Source organism: Triturus cristatus, chromosome 11 (assembly GCF_964204655.1).
Source record: "Triturus cristatus chromosome 11, aTriCri1.1, whole genome shotgun sequence".
NCBI lineage: Eukaryota > Metazoa > Chordata > Amphibia > Caudata > Salamandridae > Triturus > Triturus cristatus.
In genome coordinates this window covers 210,364,922-210,387,047 of record NC_140594.1, presented here as the reverse complement: position 1 = coordinate 210,387,047, position 22,126 = coordinate 210,364,922, and the positions used below count along the sequence as shown (strand labels likewise).

At 48.6% G+C, this 22,126-nt stretch overlaps 1 protein-coding gene across 9 annotated transcripts in view; it reads right to left on the bottom strand.

The window, feature by feature from the left end:
• ACACB (acetyl-CoA carboxylase beta) overlaps positions 1-22,126 on the bottom strand; it is a 2,187,049-nt gene that overhangs the window by 944,049 nt on the left and 1,220,874 nt on the right. The gene's annotated exons all lie outside the window — the stretch shown is intronic.

The window sequence follows — 22,126 nt, the reverse complement described above, 5'->3', positions numbered from 1 at the left end:
CAACAATATCTGGGCTTCCAGGGATTCGAGTTTGCGATTGATTTCTTTCCTGGCAGCTACCGTCTGGCCCATACATTGCCCCCTGACCACCACTTTAAAGGCGTCCCACTCCACTAGAAAGGACCTAGCCGCCCCCTGATTTGTCTCAAAGTATGTTGTTATAGCCCCCGAGAGAGTTTGTTTGAAGCTATTGACATCCAATAGAGTTGGATCCAGTCTCCACAGCGTTATGGGGGCCCTTTCAGGAGTGGGGGCAAACCGCAGCATTAATGGGCTATGATCTGAAATGGACCTCCTCAAATATTCCGCCTTGGTCAGCATTGGGGCAAATCTGTCGGAGCAGAAAAACATATCTAATCTAGTGTGCAACTCATAGTGTGAGGAGTAGTAGGAGTATTCCCTCTTCTGTGTGTTGTGTTTTCGTCAAATATCGAACACCTCCCACCCCACAATTCAGCTTTGCAGGCCCCTAGCTGTCATAGCCGCTGATGTGCTCTCAGTGGGGGAATGAATCTATCTAAGCCCAGATCAGAAATACAATTAAAATCTCCCCCTAAGAGCAGATCGCTCTCTGCCAGTCCCGCCAGTGATTTAGAAAGGCGTGTCAGGAAGGCAATTTGATCCTGATTCAGAGCATAGATACTCCCCAATGTCACTTCCCTACCCTTCAACTTGCCTTTTACAAGCACATATCTCCCGTTCGGGTCAATTATCTTCCGCAACGCCTGAAATGGGACCTCAGGCCTGACCCAGACATGCGCCCCCTTGCATACGCTGAAAACTTAGTTGCAAACATTTACCAACGCCATAGCCGAACAACCTCTGTAAGGTGGGTCTCCTGTAGAATCACATGTGCGCGTCTCTGCGCTTTATATAGTTAAGGATGCTGTATCGATTCAAATGGGAACCCATACCACAAATATTCCAGGCCAGGAGTTTAAACCTCTCAGCATGGCCATGGTTCCTGGTCATAATTCAAGACAATCCTTCCCCCTCCGTCCCCACCCCATCACTCCCACATCAATGATAGCAGTGGACCCCGTGCTGAAAAACAACAAACCCAACTGTACAACTCCCCATACCTAGAGTGGACTGGCAACGGTCAGCTGCCCAAACTGTAAGAAAACATCACTCCTATCAGAATACCGCCACCAACTCGAATGGCAGTCCTCTTCAGTGTGGTGGGGGTGGATACAAAGTTCAGATGGAGCAGAGGCACCACGTTCCGGCCCCTCTGCATAGTGATGCCCTCAAACTGCAATGTCCATACTCTAATCCATATCTATAAACTAATGTGCCCCCATTATCAAGTCCAAAAGCTGGTCAACTTCTGTGGTTTGAATGCTCAGGGAGCCCTAGTAAATAAGCCAGTGCAGAGTGTCCCAAACTTCTGCCACAGCTAGGCAATATCGTTTCCAGATCGCGGTGTAAGCTTCGGCACCAGGTGGTCAGACTCCAGCGAATCACCGGATTCAGCCGATGCATCCGCCGACGCAGCTGATGTCCCTGGTGTTTTACTCTGATGCCTGGGTGAGAGTATTTGTGCCACTGCTTGCAGTGTGGCCTGTCTGTCTTGGTGAGTCTGTGAAGCTGTGGGCCTACTCGCCCGAGATGCTGTACGACGGCGCTTGGGTCTCCGTCTGCGGGACTGTGGCCCTGGCTCAGTACGCTGCTGCTCCTTAGGTAGCGGCTCACCCTTCGGGTACGTTTCCATCCAACTTCAAACCTCCTCCGGGGTGTCACAAAAATGCAAGGTGCCATCGAACATGATCTTCAGCTTGGCCGGGAATACTAGGGAGTACTCTATTCTTTCATCCCTAAGAGCTTTTTTAGCTGTAAGAAAGAAAGCCCGCTGGGCCTGTACTTTCGCAGTGAAGTCCGGAAATATTGACACCTTACTGTTTTCGAACACATAAGGGCCTTGCGTGCGGGAGTGCTGGAGGAGCCCGTCTCTGTCTCTAAAATGTAAAAGCTTTGCAATCACTGGTCGCGGAGGGACCCCCGGGGCGGGCGGCCGACATGGCACTCTATGCACCCTATATAGAGCGAAAAACTGGGACAAGAGTTCCGGGGCCACAACAGAACATAACCAGCTCACTAGAAATTCCACCATATTGGATCCGTTCACCCGTTCTGGTAGTCCTATTAATCTGATACTATTCCTACGATTGCGGCCTTCCGCATCCTCTGCTCGCCGCTCAAGGATCGTTACCCTGGTGGAGGGATCGTCAATCTTAGATGCATGTAATTTATGGTCCGGCTGCTGGTCATTAATTGCGGATTCCGTTTCCCGGACCCTGTCTGCCAGCTTCTGGCGCTCTGCTTGGAGCAGGCCCAGCCCCACAGAGACAGCACCAATGTCTTGTTGCAAGGCATTTTTGGTATCTGTGATGGCTGCCAACACCCTGTCCCGATGTGAATGGAGAGAGTCATCTCCTCCGGCGGTCTCCTCACTTCTTTTCTGCAGTGCCATAGGCGAGGGTTCTCTGGTAGCAGGCTGGGTACCCCCCGTTTTCTGCTTCGGTTTAGGCATCCTGTCCTCCGGTAACCCCTGGTGTGACGAACCAACCAGAGTGACGGCAGAAGGGCCTCTCCCAGGCGGTAATGAGGTGTATGTGACTGTTCCCTTCGCCCTTGAGCCACCTCAGCGTGCTCTGCTCTCCACCCCCAATACAATTCATGCACGGGTACAAACTTCAACACTGTTGTTTGTGTGGGGGGAGTTTGCCACTGTCTCTTGGTATCTGGATATCCCACGAGCTATGAAATCTGTCCCGACGGCCTTAAGGATTCAGCAAGACTCCACAGCGACTGTGATGGATGACAAGTTCTCCACAGGCCAGAACCAAAGGCCGAACAACTACATCTGCCACCTGCTCCCATGCTTCCTCAGAGAGGGGGAATTTGTCACACTAGGCCCAGCAAGTACAATTTGCAAGGGCTATATGACTACTAGCGCTCTGCCACACCTGATCCTCGATTCCAGGATGGCCCAAGCTCACCTCCAATGTAGTCCGCTACGCAGTCCGCAGTCCACCATCTGAGGGCAACACCGCCGGCTCTTCAGTCCTGAGGCACTATTATGGCAATTCTCCCCAGCCACTGCAGCTATATGGCGGGCCAGCTTTTATATTCCACTTCGTGGCCTCTCCCTAATGCGCACCATGAAGCGCGTCAGTCCAGCAGGTCCCGTGTGGTCTTGCCCTGCAGGTAGGATCCAGGGCTTAAGGTTCATCCAACCGACGTCAGGCCTTTATCAGTATGAGGGCCCCCGGCTGTCACAGGGCCCCACAGTCTGCCACCCAGCACTATGACAACGGGCATATAGTCTCTTCAGACAATGCGCTGCAGGGATTTGCCAGCAGGGAGCAGGCCACCGCCCTCCGGCTAGGTGGCAGAGCCGAACTCGCCTACCGCACTCTGCCGGAATTTGTAGCCGCAGGCAGGTCTCTACACCAGGTGCACCCCGAGACCCCTCAATATCTGTCTTAACTCCAGACAAAGCTTGACGCGCGGCGCAGCCCAGGCCGCCCACTCCTCCTGTAGTCCTTCTCCCCCCCGAAGACTCACTCACGAGGCTTCTCAGTCGGATCAGTGCCCCTGGCCCGGGCCGTCACCCCTCACGTCTGGCACCTTTTGAGCAGTGTCAGCTGTGCCTCAGTCCCAGCTCCGCCAACACTCCAGGTGGCAATCACCTCCTCCAGAGGGTCTTCCACTCCCGCTATAGCAGCAGAGCACGAAGTCCGAGGACTCAGGGGGTTCTTCACTTCCCACAGTGGGAGTGCGTTTATCAGAAATCCAACCGCTCAGTATTGGCACCGACAGCAGCCTTCATTTGTAGCAGGCTCTCGTTCTTGTGCGGCAGCGTCACAGTCATCCATATCGACCTAGCACGATCTTCGTATGTCTCTTCTTCAGGGGCCTCTGCTACGTAGGTTCGTCTCCTCAAGGCCACACAGCCTGATCATAATGTGTGGGCCACAGAGCTGGACTCAGAGTGTCACTGCTACCACTCAGTTTACGGACACGCAATGTGGCTTCCCATGGTTGCCTCCGCCGGGGGCCTCGGCAACACTCGGGGCCACCAGCTCTTCCGACCTCAGTTTCCCTCTGTCGGACTTCTGACTGTCGTGTACCACGAGGCTCATCCCGGGCCAGAGTTTCTCAGCTCTGATCGTTCGCTCTACACTCAGGTCGTAGCTTTCGCTTTCAATCCTTCCCCAGCTTACTGCGCCATTGCTCTCGGACGAATCTGCAACCTCTATTTTCGCACCCTTCGGCTCCAGTTCACACCTTCTGTTCCGCTCCCATCCAGACGCACAGCTCCAGGAAGTAGAAGCCGTTCTTCGTGGGAGGCAATTGTGCCCTCAAACTGTACAACATGTACAGGATTATTATCAGGCCAGGACGGAGCACATCTCTCACACGTCCGCCATGATGCTGCTCCCAGCCACTCCCCTCACATGCAAATCAGTCTTAACCCTGTTCCTTGTGGGAACAGTCCAGCCCGAAATACCAATACAGGTCTTCCCTGGAATGGAAACAACATCCTGGAACCGCTTCCGGTGTAACACCCCATACCAGCCAGGCTAGCTTGAATCCAGTGGCAAAGAGACCTAGGGAGTTTAAACCTGACAACTTCCCTAGCTGAGAAATATTTAAACTAGTTACATACCATGGTGCGAGACAACAAACACATTTATTATCAAATTCTACCTGTAATGATGGCTTCAGATGATATGAAACTGCTCTATTTGCCAGTTTATTAAATATATTGGAAATGCCAATATTGGTATTAATAAAAGAGGGTTGAGGTAAGTTCTGCCATATCTTCTCTGTGTTTGGCTCTTGATATGCAGCTATGTAGAATGCAGTCAGATTTGAGTGTACAATGACAGCAGAAGGAGGTGGGGGCATTAGGATAAAAAAAAATACAATTGAGATTCGTAATCCTACTGATTAGTTTAACTTCCAAATTTCTGATATCCGAGATAATAGGAATATTGGAGAAATTTATGGGGACGGGGAAGCATAGACAGCTGTAAAAAAGATGATTGTGCAATATATATCAGCAAGTGCCCTGAAAGACCATCTAGCACCCAGAGTGCAGCTGGGGAATCTCATCATTGGGACACTTTTGGACAGATGTCAATTGAAGAAGGTGTAAAAAGGCAATCTTGTAGTAAGGAGGATGTATGGCTACAGTGAATAAGAGGACCCTGGACGTGGACACTGGACTATATTTCAAAGAATTAAGGGCTGTTGTGTAGTTCCTATATTACCCATGCAGGACCTGCGCGTTTGGAGAACATAAACTGTAGGATTGGTGGCAGGCTAACTCTGAGCCCCCCCCCCCACCACGTGTGTTAGCCTGTTTGCATTAGCTAGCTCACAGTGCCACTATAAACTCCTCTTATCGGGGAGAGAATAGTTTCTGGAAACCTGAGATCATGCCAACCCTGATCCCCTAGGATTGTGGAAACCATGTACTACCTTTCGCTCAGTCACTCGTGCTCACTTAGTTTCTCTCAGAGAGTTGCACAGAAGAAACAGTTGGGCGTGTTTACAATAAGAATTTATTGCACAGTTGTTCTTCTAGTGTATAATATATCTGCTGCGATAACCGTTAGACAGTAGCAGAGATGTATGATCAGCAGTACAGTGAATATAAAAGGATAGTACAGTTCTACCATTTTGCAATAGTCCTAAACACATACATGGATATAAAATGCATGATAAAAGAAAGCATGCATACTCCTACGATGCCTATCTAGATGTACCTAAGTGTACCCAGCATGTGAGTAGGTGTGAAGCCAAGAATCCCTCCAGGTTTAGTCTAACCCCATTACCTGAAGCAAGAGTGTGTGGGACCCCATCCTGGTCTCAAATTGGACACCCTGCAAGGGATTTTTAGACCACTGTCAGCTGGAGCGTCTGTATGCAGGAGACTCAGCGTCTCTGGTCAGTGTGTCGGCCTGGAAGACTCGGTTCCCTCTAACTAATACTAGCAAGAGGTGCTGTATTTATATAGAAAAGTATCTAGGGTTCCATTGTCCCTCGTTTCTTCTATTAGCCATTGTTGGGTTTGAGGATGACATATGGGATGAACCTTTTACGTAAATATTATGCAGGTGGATATAGTCCCTGCCTGGTTTTCAAGAAGCCTTATGAATATTCATTCATATTGTGTCAGTCTAAAGATGAAGTCATAGAACGTTATTGTTCAGGGAAACCCTCCCTCTTCCCCAGGACTAGAACTAGATAAAGGTTCAATTCTAAAAGGCTCGTTACTTTGTAGTGTAGGGGAGGTGATGTAGGTAAAAGGGTATGATGTTACCCGGGCCTATATTAGGGTACCTTTTTAAAACATAACACCCACTCCTCTTCCGAATAGTCAACAATCATAACATTGCTACTAGGTAGCAGCACATAATATATCAGTGAGCCATGTAAAAAAAAACAATTTTAAACATTAAAATCTTTTTAAAAAATAGTCCAAGAGGGGAAAAAAGTTTACAGAAAATTAGTTTTTGGAATTGTTCATTAAGCCAAAATTCTAGTCCTAGTCGAGATCGATTATATAATTCGAACCCCTACAAGCGGTTAGAAGGCCTTGCATTTTTAGCAAAAGTGTCAATTTTAGGATATTTTCCAATTTTAGTTGAGTTTGAAACTAAAAGGAAAATCTGAATTCTTTCCCAGCACACGATGAAACAATCATAGATTAAGTGTCCTGGCTGGGAGACGCAACATCATTGTTGCTTGCTGCCCCAGGGGACGGACCTTGTAACACTTCGCAGAGTAAGTCAATGGAGCATAGATGATATTCAGCATTGCCAATAGCTGGTGTAGAGGCAGCTGGGGCTGTAGTCGATACCTCGGTGCTAGTGGTAGTGCTAGTAGAAGAGTTGATGCTCAACCCAGTTGTAGCAAAAGGCACTCGAGGAATGCAGCTATTAGGATAGGAATACGCTGGGGACATTGCACAGCAGGAGACCTCAAGGGTTCCATCCTGGTATTCAAATCCGCAGGCGTGTCCGATGTAGGTGTCAGACAGAGATCCAACACACATTCTTCACCGCAAAACAGGCATCGAAGAACAGGTAAGATGCAGTCCATCCAGACTGGTCTTAATGATAGGAACCAAGAGACGCTCAGTTCCCTAAGGCGATGTATGCCCAGATGTTGTACCATGCGCTCACGGTATTTCAGCTCCAGGAGCACTTTTGCCATCTTGTTGGTGATTGTCATTTATCTGCTATGCAATGGACGGCCCAATCAGGATTCCTGCTATTGAGAGCAGGATTAGAGGTAGACCTCCAAAAATGCTTCCAAATACGGAGTGTATAAAATTTGGAATAACTCAGAGGATTGTCTGAAAGGTGCCTGGAAATCTTGACCCTATGGTCGTAAATAGGTGTACAGTACTACTCGTATCAGACATATCAAAGATACTACCCACAATTTCTGCGAAATGAAAGGGGCAATTTGTACGTATAAGTGCCTGTATCTCAGTCAAGGTCCTGCCGATTTGAAGATCAAAGGTCTCTCGAGCGGAGGATAAGGGTGCAGTTTGCTGTAACAGCAAGGTTTTCAGTCTGCTCAAAGTGTCAAATTGTATAAAAGAAACATTCAACGAAGGCCATAACGGCGCCTCCCTGACTGTATTCATTGGGGGAAACAATACTTGCATACAGCAAGTAACCCTATAGTTCACAGTGACCAGATAGGCAATGCCCGGAGCATCCCACAGCAACCTTGATCGTTCAGCATCAAGTAACTCCCATTCGAGAGCGGCTCGAATACCGGTGTAATCACGGCAGCTGAGTCCCTTTCATGTGGCAAGACATATTCGCTACCAAACCATTACCTGCTCCATGCAGTGAAATGTTCTGGCACATGAGAGAGCCGCTTCAGTCATTCTTGCAGTTTGTACCACTTAGAAACACTTCTCGATCCCCACTTCGGCATCGAAATCTATATGGTAAGTCCCAGGATTCCTTAATGTATGCCTTACCCATTTTTTCATATTTGCCTGCCTGCCTTTGGTCATGGCAATATTGAAACTGAAAAGTAGTGACCGGTAGAGTTACGTGGCCATGGATTAGCCATTTTGTTGATGCTGATTTCACCACTATAAATGGTAGTCTATCCAGTTTTTCAATACGCAGCATTGTATATTTAGCTTCCCTTTGTGCCATTTCATCCTGTTTATCTATTAGATTATATTCAGAAAACAGAGACGTACTATTGATAAAACGTCAAGGCACATAGTCTGCACGCAAAGATTGCAGGGTCCAGCTTAATAACATAATAGAACGTAACTGAGATTGCCCGTTTTGTAATAGGGCCATATCTTGTTCCAGTATGTCTATTGCAGAAGACACAATGTTCCCTAAAGAATATAGCCTGGAAGTCAAAGTTGTTAACCCACTGTGTACCACAGCTAACAATTTTTACTAGTTAATACGGTCTATTTCCTGTATTCCCTCTGCGGCCTCTTGTTGGGATATATCTTCCAAATTTCATTGTAGGCAGCATATATGAAGCGTTCCTGACGGTGTTTCCTGGAACCTAGTAACAAATCCCTAAGATCCATGTCTTGTGTGAGTAAGAATAAGTGCGGTTTCAATTCCGTGAGTGTTGAGGTTTCCAGCCAATCAAGGCACAACTTCACAACACTGTAGGATGTCACTACCCCTGGTGCACAAGTTACTACTTGTGTAACGATATATCTGTGAGAGACATTAGTTAGTGATAGATTCCTTACCTTAGAATATCCTCAGGCGTCAGACTGGATCCGGAAAGTTTTTCGTCAGTACCCCTGCGCATCGGTAGGTGGCGTCATGCGGCTCCGTGTCCATCGCTGGCGTCGTAAGCGCCAAGATGACATCACGGAGACTACTTAGGTGCCACCCATGCGCGCTGACATCAGTTCTGTACACGACTTTCCGTGCCAGGAACGCAGAGCCATGCCAGAAACCAACCACTGGTGCCATGAAACTAGGGACCTGAAAGGCATGACCTTAACCCTAGAAATCAGTTCGCAGAATGGGGAGGATGGGTGGGGTGGTAAGGAATCTATCACTAACGAATGTCTCTCACAGATATATCGTTACACAAGTAGTAACTTGTGAATCTGAAAGAGACACGTTAGTGATAGATTCCTTACCTTAGAATAGATACCCCAGCAATACAATGGGTCTGCGAATAGATTACACCAGAAAGTCACGGAGAACAGAACGGGCAAAGAAGCTGTCTCTCCGGACCCGACTGTCAAGGCAGTAATGCTTGGTAAACATGTGCAGCGAGGCCCACATAGCTGCCTGACAAATGTCCTGCAAGGGGATGCCGCGTCCCTAGGCAGTAGTGGCTGCTGTTGCCCGGGTATAATGGGCACGCAGCCCCACAGGAGGCTCCTTCTTAGCCAACGAGTAACAGGCTTTGATGCAGAGAACGACCCACCGAGAGATGGTCCGTTTGTGCACTGCCCGACATTTTTTGGCACCCACGTAGCCAACAAAGAGCTGGTCATCCACCCGGAACTGATGTGTGCGCTTCAGGTAGAACAAAAGCGCACATTTTGGGTCCAGACGGTGGAGCCTCTCTTCCTCTTCTGAAGGATGCGGAAAGAAGGTTGGCAAAGTGATGGTCTGCCCTATGTGGAAGGGCTTGACAACCTTTGGCAAGAAAGAAGGACGGGTCCTTAAAACCACCTTGTCCAGATGAATGGAAAGGAAAGGAGGTTTGGAAGAAATATCCTGAAGCTCACTCTTCTGGCAGAGGTGATAGCTACCAGGAAAGTCGTCTTGAGAGTAAGAAGACGCAAAGGACAGTTATGAAGGGGCTCGAAGGGAGCGCACATCAGATATGTCAAGACAAGGTTTAAGTCACATTGAGGCATTATGAACGGCACGGGAGGAAACGTGTGCGTAATGCCTTTTAGGAAACGGTTAACTGCCGGGGACTTACAAAGAGAAGGCCTATCTGGAACCCGTAGAAAGGCGGTGAGGACGAAAAATAACCTTTGATAGTGCCCAGAGCAGAGCCCTGCTGGGCCAAAGAAAGAAGGAACAGAAGGACTTCGAAAAGAGGGGCAGAAAGTGGATCCACAGCCTTAGCTGTGCACCATGCCACAAACTTGTTCCACCTGCAGGCATATACCGTTTTAGTGGAGGGACGCCTGGCTGCCAGAATGACATCACAGACTTCAGGAGGAAGATCGAAAGCTGTCAACTGTCGCCGCTCAATCTCCACGCATGGAGGTGGAGGCTGGACAGGTTTGGGTGGAGGACCATCCGCTACTGCTGCGACAGAAGATCCTCCTGAAGAGGCAGTCGGATCGGGGGATTGATTGCCATGTTGAGTAGCTCCGGATACCAGTATCTTTGTGCCCAATCGGGAGCCACAAGAATGACTTGGGCTCGGTCGCGCCGAATCTTCTTCAGCACTCTGGGTAGAAGTGGTATAGGCGGAAAGGCGTACAACAGACCGCAACTCCACTCACGACGAAAAGCATCGCCAAGCGACTGCCGCCTTGGAAAATCCAACGCGCAGAACTGATGACATTGCGCATTCTCTTCGGTGGCGAATAGATCTAACCAAGGCTCTTACCACTGCAAAAAGAGACCTTGCGCCACGTCCGAGTTCAGACGCCATTCGTGATCCATCAAGCACTGGCGGCTGAGTTTGTCCGCCCTGGCGTTCAGAGAACCTGCCAGGTGTTGAACCACCAAGGTAATGCCTTGATGTTCCAGCCATCTCCAGAGGCGCAAAGCCTCCTGACATAGGGTCCACGACTCCATCTCGCCCTGCTTGTTGCAATACCACATGGCGGTGGTGTTGCCCGTGAACACCTGCACAACACTTCCCCGGACAGAGGGAAGGAATACCTTCAGTGCAAGTCGGATCGCCAGAAGCTCCAACAGATTTATATGGAGCCAGGACTCCGCCGGAGACCAGAGGCCTCTGATCTCCGTCTCTCCCAAGTGGCCACCCCATCCCAGGAGATACACATCCGTCACCACTGTGTGCTCCGGTTGGGGAACGAAGAGGGATCTGCCATTGACCCAATCGCAATTCGTGAGCCACCACTGCAATTGTCTGGACATGATCGGACGGGTTGCCCTGATGCTGTGCCCACTGGAACTTCAGGTCCCCTTGCAGAGCCTGCATATTCCATCTGGCATGTTGCACTAGCAGGATGCATGAGGCCATCAGGCCCAGGAGCCGGAGGGTCATCCTGACAAACCTGGGATAGAGGCGGAAAGATCGGAATCATAGCCTGAATATCCCGGACTCGCTGCTCGGGAGGATAAACCCGAAACAGCGTTGAATCCAGAACCGCTCCGATGAAGGGGAGCTTCTAAGAAGGACTCAGGTGCAACTTCGGCACGTTGATGGAGAACCCCAGCAAATGCAGGAGATCGCCGTAGTCTGAAGGTGGTTGACGACTACCTGGGGCGAGCCTGCCTTCAGCAACCAGTCGTCGATGTAAGGGAAGACTGACACCCCTGACCTGTGCAGGTGAGCTGCGACCACCGCCATCACCTTCCTGAACACCCGAGGGGTGCTGGTAAGGCCGAAGGGAAGCACGGCAAACTGAAAATGCTCCCGGCCTACCGTGAACCGCAGGTAACGCCGGTGGGCCGGCAGGATGGGGATGTGAAAATATGCGTCCTGCAAGTCCAACGCTACCATCCAGTCTCCAGGGTCCAGTGCAGCCAAGACCTGAGCCAGAGTGAACATCTTGAACTTCTCCTTCTGGAGGAAGCGATTGACGTTCCTGAGGTCCAAGATGGGGGGCATACCCCCCTTGTCCTTCTTGGGGACCAGAAAGTAGTGGGAATAACAACCACGTCCTACTTCTGGCCCAAGAACACGCTTGATGGCCCCCTTGGCCAAGAGGGCCATGACTTCCTGTTGGAGAAGCGCAAAGTAATCCCCCGACATGCGGTGGAACTGAGGTGGCATGGCTGGGGGTGGTAGACTCGAAGGGGAGGGAATAACCCCTTCGGACGAGTTGCAGCACCCACTTGTCGGAAGTGACAGAATGCCAGTGGGGGAGGTAACGACGAATCCTGCCGCCCACTGGCGTGGGGTGCACCCCAGAGCTCGGACTAGGAAGGTTTCGAGGCGGATGCTGCGGGAGCGGAGGTGGACTGACCCACACGCTGGCCCCCTGTGCGGCCACCACGCCCACGTCCGCGCTGAGTTTGGTTCTGCGCAGGCGCCCCTTCCATGGCCACGAAAGGTAGACGTGGCCGGGCGTGTGGTAGAGAGACCCAAGGACTTGGCCGTTGACAGAGAGTTCTTGAAACGCTCCAGCGCACGGTTTGCCTTGGCTCCAAACAGGCGAGTACCATCAAAAGGCACGTCCATAAGGGAACTCTGGACATTCCCCGAAAACCCAGTGGACCGCAGCCAGGCATGGCAACGTATAGGCCACAGTTCTGGAGATCGCTCTCCCTAAAGAATCTGCGGTGTCCAGGCCACACTGAATGGCATACTTCGCGGCATCCTTTCCCTTCGCCACCGCCTGAGAAAGCACAGCCCGAACTTTTTCTGGGCACTGGGGCAGTGTCTGCGCCACTGTGTCCCACACAGCGTGAGAGTAGCGGCCCAAAAGGCATGCGGTGTTGACTGACCGCAGCCCCAAGCTGGCAGAGGAAAACAGCCTCTTGCCAAACTGCTCCAGCTTTTAAGATTCCTTATCCGGCGGGACGGTAGAAAACGCACTCAGAGAAGTGGAGGCCTGAATGACCAGGCTCTCCGGAGAGGGATGATTTGTGAGAAAGGCCGGGTCACCTGGTGCCGGGCGATGACACCTGGCCACGTTTTTATCCACAGGAACTCCAGTGGCTGGTGTAGACCAGGTGCCAAGCAAAACATCTATCAAGGCCTCATTAAATGGGAGCAGAGGTTCCATAGAACTTGCCGCCGGCTGAAGCACCTCAGTAAGGAGGTTGGTCTTGTGAGTGACAGTAGGCAGATCAAGAGCCTCTGCCACTCTACGGAGCACCATGGTATACGTGGCCCCCTCCTCCTTGATGGCGGAAGGAGACATCAATCCAGACTCGGAGGAGAGGTCAAGGCCGCCTGCGTCCTCCGAGTCTTCCACCCACTCATTTTCAGACTCGCACTGCCGTGCAAGAGGGTCTTCCGACTCCTCCCAGTTATCCCCCTCCTCCACGGCCTGTGGTACGGGCAGGAGCGGCGGGGAAGGCACAGGGGAAAACAAGTGCTCCAACGGCGTATGGATCCGGCTCCATGTCCCAATTAGGGTCCCAAGCCGGGGCAAAATTGCCCGGGAATTCAGGCAAGGATGAAGGTGGAACAAACTGAACCCATGGCGGCGCCAGGAACGGAGCCACAGGGGGTGCCGGAGCCGCCGGCGGAGGACCCTGAGGCGCCGGGGCCGGAGCCGCTGGCGGAGGACCCAGAGGCACCGGGGCCAGAGCTGCCAGAGGAGGACCTTGCGGCGCCGGCGGTGGAACCGGAGGCAATGAAGGGCCCTCAAAAGGGACCGTGGGGCCCAAAGACGCACCGGCTGGCGCCTTAGGACTGAACAGGCGGTTCATGGCAGCAAGAAACTCTTGCACCTGGGCCGGAGTCGCCGACGGACCCGAATAAGGTGGGTAGGCCGCGGGACTCCCAGGCTCCAACGGAGACGCAGGGGAATGACCCCTGACCCCCTCGTCCGCGTCCGGAGACCGACGGGGGGGACGTCGGAGAGCGAACGCGTTTCTTCGACTTTTCCTTATGATGTTTCTTACCCGATTCCGTGGATGAAGACTTGGACCCCGAGGAGCGATAATGGTGGCTCCGCGGTCGGTCCCTCGAGCGACCCCTGGACCTTGAACGGCATGGAGATGACTGCCTGGCCTCCAGCAGCTTTCCGGACCGCTCCCGCAAAGCCTTCGGAGCCATGGCCAGACAGTCGGAACATAACCAAGAGTCATGGTCGCGCTCCAGACAGTAGAGACAGACACCATGGGGGTCAGCCACCGACATCGTACAGGCCCCGCAGGACTTAAAACCAGGCATCCCTTCGTGGCACCAGGAGTCAAAACTCAAAGAAGTAGAGACAAATGTCTCAAAAAAGTCAGTCAAAAAGTGACTAAGGTACGCTCTAACTGGATCTGCGCATGCTGGCGCAGAAAAAGAAAGAACTGAAGTCAGCGCGCATGGGTGGTGCCTAAGTAGTCTCCGTGACGTCATCACGGCGCTTACGACACCAGCGATGGACGCGGAGCCGCACAACACCACCTACCGACGCGCGGTGGTACTGCTGCCGAAAAACTTTCCAGATCCAGTCGGATGCATGGGGATATTCTAAGGTAAGGAATCTATCACTAACGTATCTCTTTCAGATTGTTCTCTTTGTACATAGCGTGGGTCTGGCCTGTGGATAATAAACCCGTCGATGATACCCCAGAATCTTTCTTGGCATCTATTCGTGTCTAAGGGCCAAACCAACCACCCTTTCCAATTAGGGTCTGATCTATTGTACTGTAAAATGTCATCTACTGTTGCCCCTTCCTGTGATGTTGAGTTTAGAAATATCATCTGCTGTGGAATGAGGCATGCTCTAAATAGTGCTTCTGTTCCCTGGACTTGCCAGTCCCTAGAACCCCAGACTGATTTTAAGTCTATTGTGTTCTTCCTTAGGTCAAAACCCTGTTCAGACACATGGGCTATATAAAGGAAGCAGAGTAAATCTGTTTGGTGTTTGTCAACTTAATTTTCAGTGCTGATGTTGGTGCAACCTTATAATAATATGATGTCGGGTCAGTGGTGTTACACCCTTGAAAAATTTGAACATTTCTGTGCAACTGTTTGCGAGCTACTTTTTGGTGGTGTAGGGCAATGTTCCCGCTGTTGGTACTCAAAACATTTCTAGGTGTTATAGATTTGTGTAGGAAATGATGACCATAATGTTGGTAACACTACAAAGTGTCATAGTCTGAAGTACCTTATAGCATATCAGTGTTCGGAAATACGGCAGTTTTCTCTAAATCAGATATGTGTGTCTCAATCATCAGAAAATGTACTGGAGGTACTGATATTCCTTAATGAAATTTTAAATCCATGAGAACTTTTTAAAAGTTTGGTCGGGCCGAATATATTGAAATAAACCTTGTCCCAAACGATACCGTCCGTATAGCAACTGCTGTAATGTTCACTGATGACAAGTCTCTTTGTTCACGATGTGATGACTGATGTGGCTTCAGAATCAAGTTGACCTTTTGGGCTGTAGAGCTTTGCTGAAAGGATCGTCCATTAATAAGCATGCTAAAAGTTATAACTAAGCCTAGCCAGAAAAGAAAGAACAGTATCCCAGTAATTACCCAGAGTTCTACCCAAGGCGATACCAGGTAAGTCTTTTTAAGAAAGTGCATAAAGTTCTTGATGTGTTGCTTGAGTATTTGTTGGGCTGGTGTCGTTTCCGGTTCACTTGGATCCAAGGAAAACGTATCAAAGTTCATGAAGTAGCCAGAAGCAGTTTGATCAATTGTTGGAATTGCATCAGGATTTGTTGAAATCCTATTTTGCTCTCGTCAAGACATGTTGACGTAGACGTCTGTATTAGGTCTAGATGCAACCTGGTTATTATTTTGAGTTTGATTCTGAAGTTGAACTTCGGGTTCAAGAGGAACGAGTTCCATAGCATTGTTGCATAGTCCTTCATTCCGTACAGTAGGCTCTTTGAATGTGATAAGTCTTTCTGTTTGAACTTCTTGGATTGTAGCTAGAGGAGGACGTCTGCTACTGTGGAGTCCACGAGGCCTACTGTTTAGTATCGGCCACATAGTGTGGTTTGATTAAGTCGATTGAGACTAATCTTTTCTCCTTTTTCCCGGCAAGAGGCAGCAAAAGCACATTTCTTGTTCTTTGAATTGCTAGGACAGGAAAAGGCATTCTGCGTGATGGTCCAGATTATTTTTTGTCCGCTATTTTCTCTCTGACCAGATCCTTGACTTTTGGGATCCAGACAGGTCTTGCCGTGACTGCCTTGACTTCCCCAGTGGCGGTCTGTGTTTCATGTGGACGTTACTTGGTAGTGGTCCTGGATTCATTTAGATCCTGTAAAACAGCCAAACGATCATGGATATCAAATGGTTTCTCATCCGCCACTGCGCCTTCACAATCAAGATCAGGTACCCACATTCTCGTCACAAATAGGACCTCGTAAGGAGTGGCACCCCCTAGAGAACTTCTTGGCTAGTTCTTGAGGGCTCTCTGTACCCCATATAAGTGATTGACCCAACTACCGCCCTTGCCTAATATCCTAGCTGTTAAAGATTGCTTTAAGTCCCGGTTTTTCCTCTCCACGACCGACTTTCCCTTAGGATGGTACGGAGAGGAGTACCACAATGATACGCCCATACTTTCCATGGCCCCTTTGTAAGCCCGAAAGCTAAATGTCGGGCCACTGTCAGAATGTAACGTGCCAACTGTGTATGTCCCTATAAAGACTGGCAAATCTTTGATAACAGTTGGAGCGTCAGCCGAGCGCTGAGGCCAAACCCATTGGAATCAGGAGCATGAATCTATTGCCACCAAGATATACTTGTAAGTCCCATCAGATTGTAGGGCGCCGCAGTGGTCCAGATATACAGAGGCAAGAGGTTTGTCTGATTTTAATAATGGTGTCTGAGCCAGGCGTGTTATGGTGGAGCCTTTCATCTGCTGGCACATGTCACATTTAAAGGCATAGTCCTTAGTTTGTTTTGTTAGACCTAGCCACCAGTTGCACTGTTTCAATAATGAAATAGTTTCTGTAACGCCTGTATGCGCAGAACCCAAACTCTCGTGTGCTGCAACAATCAAATCTAGTCTACGATCCATATTTGGAATTACTCTATCCCCCACTCCAGGAATCTGAGCATAAGGAATGTTGTTTGCATCTAACTTGTAGAAATACTTGAGTGGAGATCTGTTTGGTACTGCTGAGCTGTCTTTGCACGAAGCAATGACAGCAACCATAATCTCACCATTTATACTCGTTTTTGAATGAGTGATTGCAGCTACAGAAGCTGTGTGTACAGCCCTCTTTGCGGCTTCATCAGCCAATGAATTCCTTTCAACGTGAATGCCATCACGCTGATGACTCAGTGTATGAATCATGTGAGCCTTTGGTAGTTCGTTTTTCAACTCCACTACCTGTTCCCATAGCATTTTATGCTTAATTGCGCCACGTTTTGCGTCTTTGAACCCGTTCTGTTCCCATCCCAATGATGTCGATATTCATTCTATGACTGCACACAGTAAAACGAATCACACATAATTAGTGTGGGGAATTCGTGATCCGTGTTTACAAGTGCCAGTATTAGTGCTTTTAACTCTGCCAACTGTGCCGTGCAGTCTCCTAGAGATTGCGTTTTTGTGCAACTTGGTTTGAACTTTCCATCCCGCATGCGATCTTTAATGATAGCACATACTGCGCTGTATTGTTGCTTACTCCCTATGGCCGGTTGAGCAGATCCGTCAGTGTAAATGATATATTCATACTGATCGAGAGGCATGATTTCATTTGGTAGAGGAAATTCTTGGTTGTATTGCAGGAATGCTTGTGTTTTTAGACTTGGATCAAATCTGTATTCAACATACGTTGTAGTAAGAGAATTAGCCCATTGTATCCATCTCGGATGTGAGGCGTTTGCATTTAGAATGCTAGCCTTTGTAACAGCTTCTAAAGCCGGTACCGGGGTTACAACAGTTATGCGTTTCCCCTGAGCCAGTGCTCTTTCTCTTGCTACAGAGGTCTGAACTGCTGTTAGGATTTTCTCTGTTGAAGTGAAACGCATTTCTGCGTTTGTGTACAGGTGTGTTTTGTATGCGATTGGTACTTCGCCTTCATTAAAGGTTAAGTAGGTGTACCCGCATTGACCCGCTATTACACGGATCACCAAGTGGCATACGTTTACGCGTGTTTGTAAGTGTTTTGAAGCTATCATACCTTCTTGTAGTGAACGCAAGATATTTGTGCGCTCCTGTGTCCATTGTCTAACTGAAAAGTCAGGTTTTATTAAGTCGTAGAAAGGTTTCACTCTTTCTGCGTAATCCAAAATGTATGTTCTGCCGAAATTTAGGAATCCCAGTATAGATTGTAAAAAAAAATATGATTTTAGAGGTTGGAGCAGCGCACACTTTTCTAAAAAGTTAGCTGCCAGACTTTTCCCCTTCACTTGAAAGCTCATATCCTAAAAAGATGACATTGAGGGGGGAGATTTTAGATTTTTTTTAAGTTAAATTTGTAGCCCTCTGAGGCGAATCCCATAATAATGTTGCTCACTCTGCTCAAGTGCCTTTTTAAGTCATCGTCCGTCAGATAAATATCATCAACATAGGACAATGCTTCTTCATCAAAATTTTGGAGTAACTCAGTTATCCTTGCTGAAAATACCTCTGAGGGAGACAAGTGTAGTTTTTGTATTTTGTCTGCACAATGTTATTCATTTGGACAGCGAATGTCTTTGTGCATGTGTTTAACCCCTTCCCCGCTCATGACGGAGCCACTCCGTCATGAGCCACGGTTGCCGTGTGCTCATGACGGAACGGTTCCGTCATGTCACGGCCGTTGGCGGCCGCTCCGCCTACGCGGCGCGGTTTCCCCGCCTGTGCGGGGGGACAACGCAAATGGGCGGAGTCATGAGGGAACCGTTCCGTCATGAGCACAGCTCAACCGTGGCTCATGACGGAGCGGCTCCGTCATGAGCACAGCGCCACCGCGCTGCCCCCCCGCACCCCCCAGCGCTGCGGCGGAATTCCCGCCGCAGCGAAAGGGTTAAATCTCTGTAATCTAAAACTAGACAATATGTATTGTCCGGTTTTGATACGGTAAACAAAGGATTGTTCATTGGTGAGGTGCATGGTTCAATGACCCCTTGATACTCAAGTTGATCCAAGATCTCCCTGACCTGTTTTTTAGCTTCTTGCTTTATTGGATATTGTCTTTGTGCATTTGGTGACACTTTTAATGCGATCACGTGGTGGGCTGAATTCTCATCCCATCCGGCATGATTTGAATATTTATTATGCTGGAGCTTGGGCTACTGCCCACTCCCGTGCATATGTGTGTTTAAGATGAATGGAAACGAGGTCGGAGAAAGCTGGAAAAATTATACTTTCTCCCCTGGGGCACTCCATAACGAATGCTGGTGACAAATCTTGTACAGCTAACAGACTGTCATAACCATATGACAGGTTCTTCCAAAAGAGACCTTTGACTTTTCGCTTGTCCCCCCACCATCCGAAGTGTTCTTTCATGCAACTTAGGTGGGACGCTCACCTTTTTATCTGGTGTTTCCACCGTGATGTAATCATTCAAGTCCGCTGTCACCAGAAATTCCTTCGAGTTTTGGAGAGCTATTATTTCTTCTGCTGCACTGTCTAGGATCGTCAGAGCCCGTTCCCCATTCAGAAGTTGTGTCCTCAGAATTCTGGGCATGACTGATCTTCAGGCCTGCGACTTTCTTCTTTTTAAACTGAGGTTTTGATTTTGGCTTTTCTTCTTTTTTGAAAGTATAGTCTTGAGCGTGCGGTTTGTCTCTGGACTTACTACGCTCTTCTTTGTGGTCTGACCGTCCTTCTCTCTCTGAGTCATTCGTCGAGCCCTGAATGGAACGAGAGGAACGTGTATCAGTATCCTGATACCTGTCAGGTTTCCTAATATTATCCCTATTACTAAGGTTGTTACTCATTTCAGAGTGCTCCTGTGGAGGAGATCTACCTTGGGATTGAGATCTTTTTTCTGTAAAGTTTTTTATTATCCCACTTCTTTTTAGAAAAGCAGGTGTCTGCTTAGAAGTGTCCTTTTCAGGACTGCCTATCAGTTGTGGTTTTAAAACTTTCCCCCCCAAACTGTCTGTCTAATTCTGCATACACAGTTTCAATTATTTTGGGTAGTTCATGTGGTTGGTCTAACGGACTGAACTCCCTTAGGCGTTGGTGATTGCCACGGACGCTGCTTTCCTTTTAATATTAGCTAGTATTATGGCTGATACCAGGTCATAGTTATTTAGTAACTTCATCCCTAAGTTCAGAGCAGGCTCTGCCCTGTGCTCATTTTGTATTTGTCTCAATACATCCGGTATCACCGCTAATGAAGGAATACCATGAGTCCTCGTATAAATCGCAGCAAAGACTGTACCCCAAGTGGTACAATCTTCTAATTGTGGTGCTATCCCTATGGGCAAGCAGATTGTTAGCATTCTGTGTTTTTCAAATGGGGTAGTATCCAGGAATACTGCCTCTAACTGTATTATTTTCTGAGTTACCCAGAATGGAATTTGTCCGTGTTTCGTGGGCATTTTGCCCATTACTGTGTGTAATGTTTGTGGAGTAATTTTAGTTGCTGTACACTGAGATTGAGTTCCATTTGTTGCAACTGTTGCTGGTTGGACTGTGAAAGTCCTCATGACGAATTTTGTCAAGTTTCTGTAGATTTTAATGAAATCTTTGTATTGAGTGAGTAAAGTTTCCTTGTGACATTGTTTTTATGTCAGGATGAGGTGTATAGGCTGCTAATATCGGCTATGTTGCTCCTGGTCTTCCCAACAGGCCAAGCCTTACTCCTCCTCTTACATGGAGTAGGGCGCCTTTAAACCAGTATTGAGGTTCCTGGTACGTGAGTGGAATCTCTATTTTCTCGAACAGGGCATATTCCAATGGTGCATCTCCCTCTGTGTACGAGTGTAATGTCTGTGTTCTTGAATCTGCTTCTTGGAATGCAACCCACAAATAGAATACCTCTGTTTTGTTTGATTTGTGTGCTTCAATCATGAAAGCTACCAAACCACCACTAGCTTGTTAACCATTGTCTAATAGTTTCAGGGTGACAGTATGCCTGAATGTTGGTGCAATTTTTATTGTGTTTGCATCCTCATCATCTGGGAGGTGGAGAATTTGCTGTAGTGGGTCTGAGACCGGGATAGCCATTATTGTGTAAGAACACAAAATAATTTTTCAAGGAAATAAAGATAAGGTTTTTATTGCACAATTTTTAGGAACACTACGTCCTTCAAGCTTGATTAACCAGCAGCCAATAATTAGGATATTTTGCCTACTCAGCTGTGGCCGAGTTTGTGCTCACCCACTCCATACGTCTCTGGTATTTTGTGAGTAGGGGTTTCTGAGAACTGCACGACTGACCTACTCAGATTCTACTGTTAAATAAGTACCCAACCAACATTGGTGGCGCTGTGTCGTGTAGTTCCTATATTACCCATGCAGGACCTGCGCGTTTGGATAACAAACCGTAGGATTGGTAGCAGACTACCTTTGAGCACCCCCACAGCGTATGTTAGCCTGTTTGCATTAGCTAGCTCACAGTGCCACTATAATCTCCCCTTATCGGTGAGAGAACAGTTTCTGGCAACCTTAGATCATGACAACCCTGATCCCCCAGGATCGTGGAAACAATGTACTACCTTTCACTCAGTCACTCGTGCTCACTTAGTTTCTCTTAGAGAGTTACACAGAAGAAAGTCAGGCGCGTTTACAATAAGTATTTATTGCAGAGTATTTCTTCTAGTGTATAATATATGTGCTGCGACAACCGTTAGTAGCAGAGATATATGATCAGCAGTACAGTGACTATAAAAGGATAGTACAGTTCTACCATTTTGCAATAGTCATGAACACATACATGGATATAAAATGCATGATAAAAGAAAGCGCGCATACTCCTACGATGCCTATCTAGTGGTACCTAAGTGTACCCAGCATGTGAGTAGGTGTGAAGCCAGGAATCCCTCTAGGTTTAGTCTAACCCCATTACCCGAAGCAAGAGTGTGGTGGGACCCCGTCCTGGTCTCAAGTTGGACACCCCGCAAGGGATGTTTAGACCACTGTCGGCTGGAGCGTCTGCATGTAGGAGCCTCAGCATCTCTGGTCAGTGTGTCGGCCTGGAACTCCCGGTTCCCTCTAACTAATACTAGCAAGAGGTGCTGTATTTATACAGAAAAGTATCTAGGGTTCCTTTGTCCATTGTTTCTTGTATTAGCCATTGTTGGGTTTGGGGATGTCGTACGGGATGAACCTTGTACATAGATATTATGCAGGTGGATGTAGCCCCTGCCTGGTTTCCAAGAACTCTTATGAATATTCATTCATTCTGTGT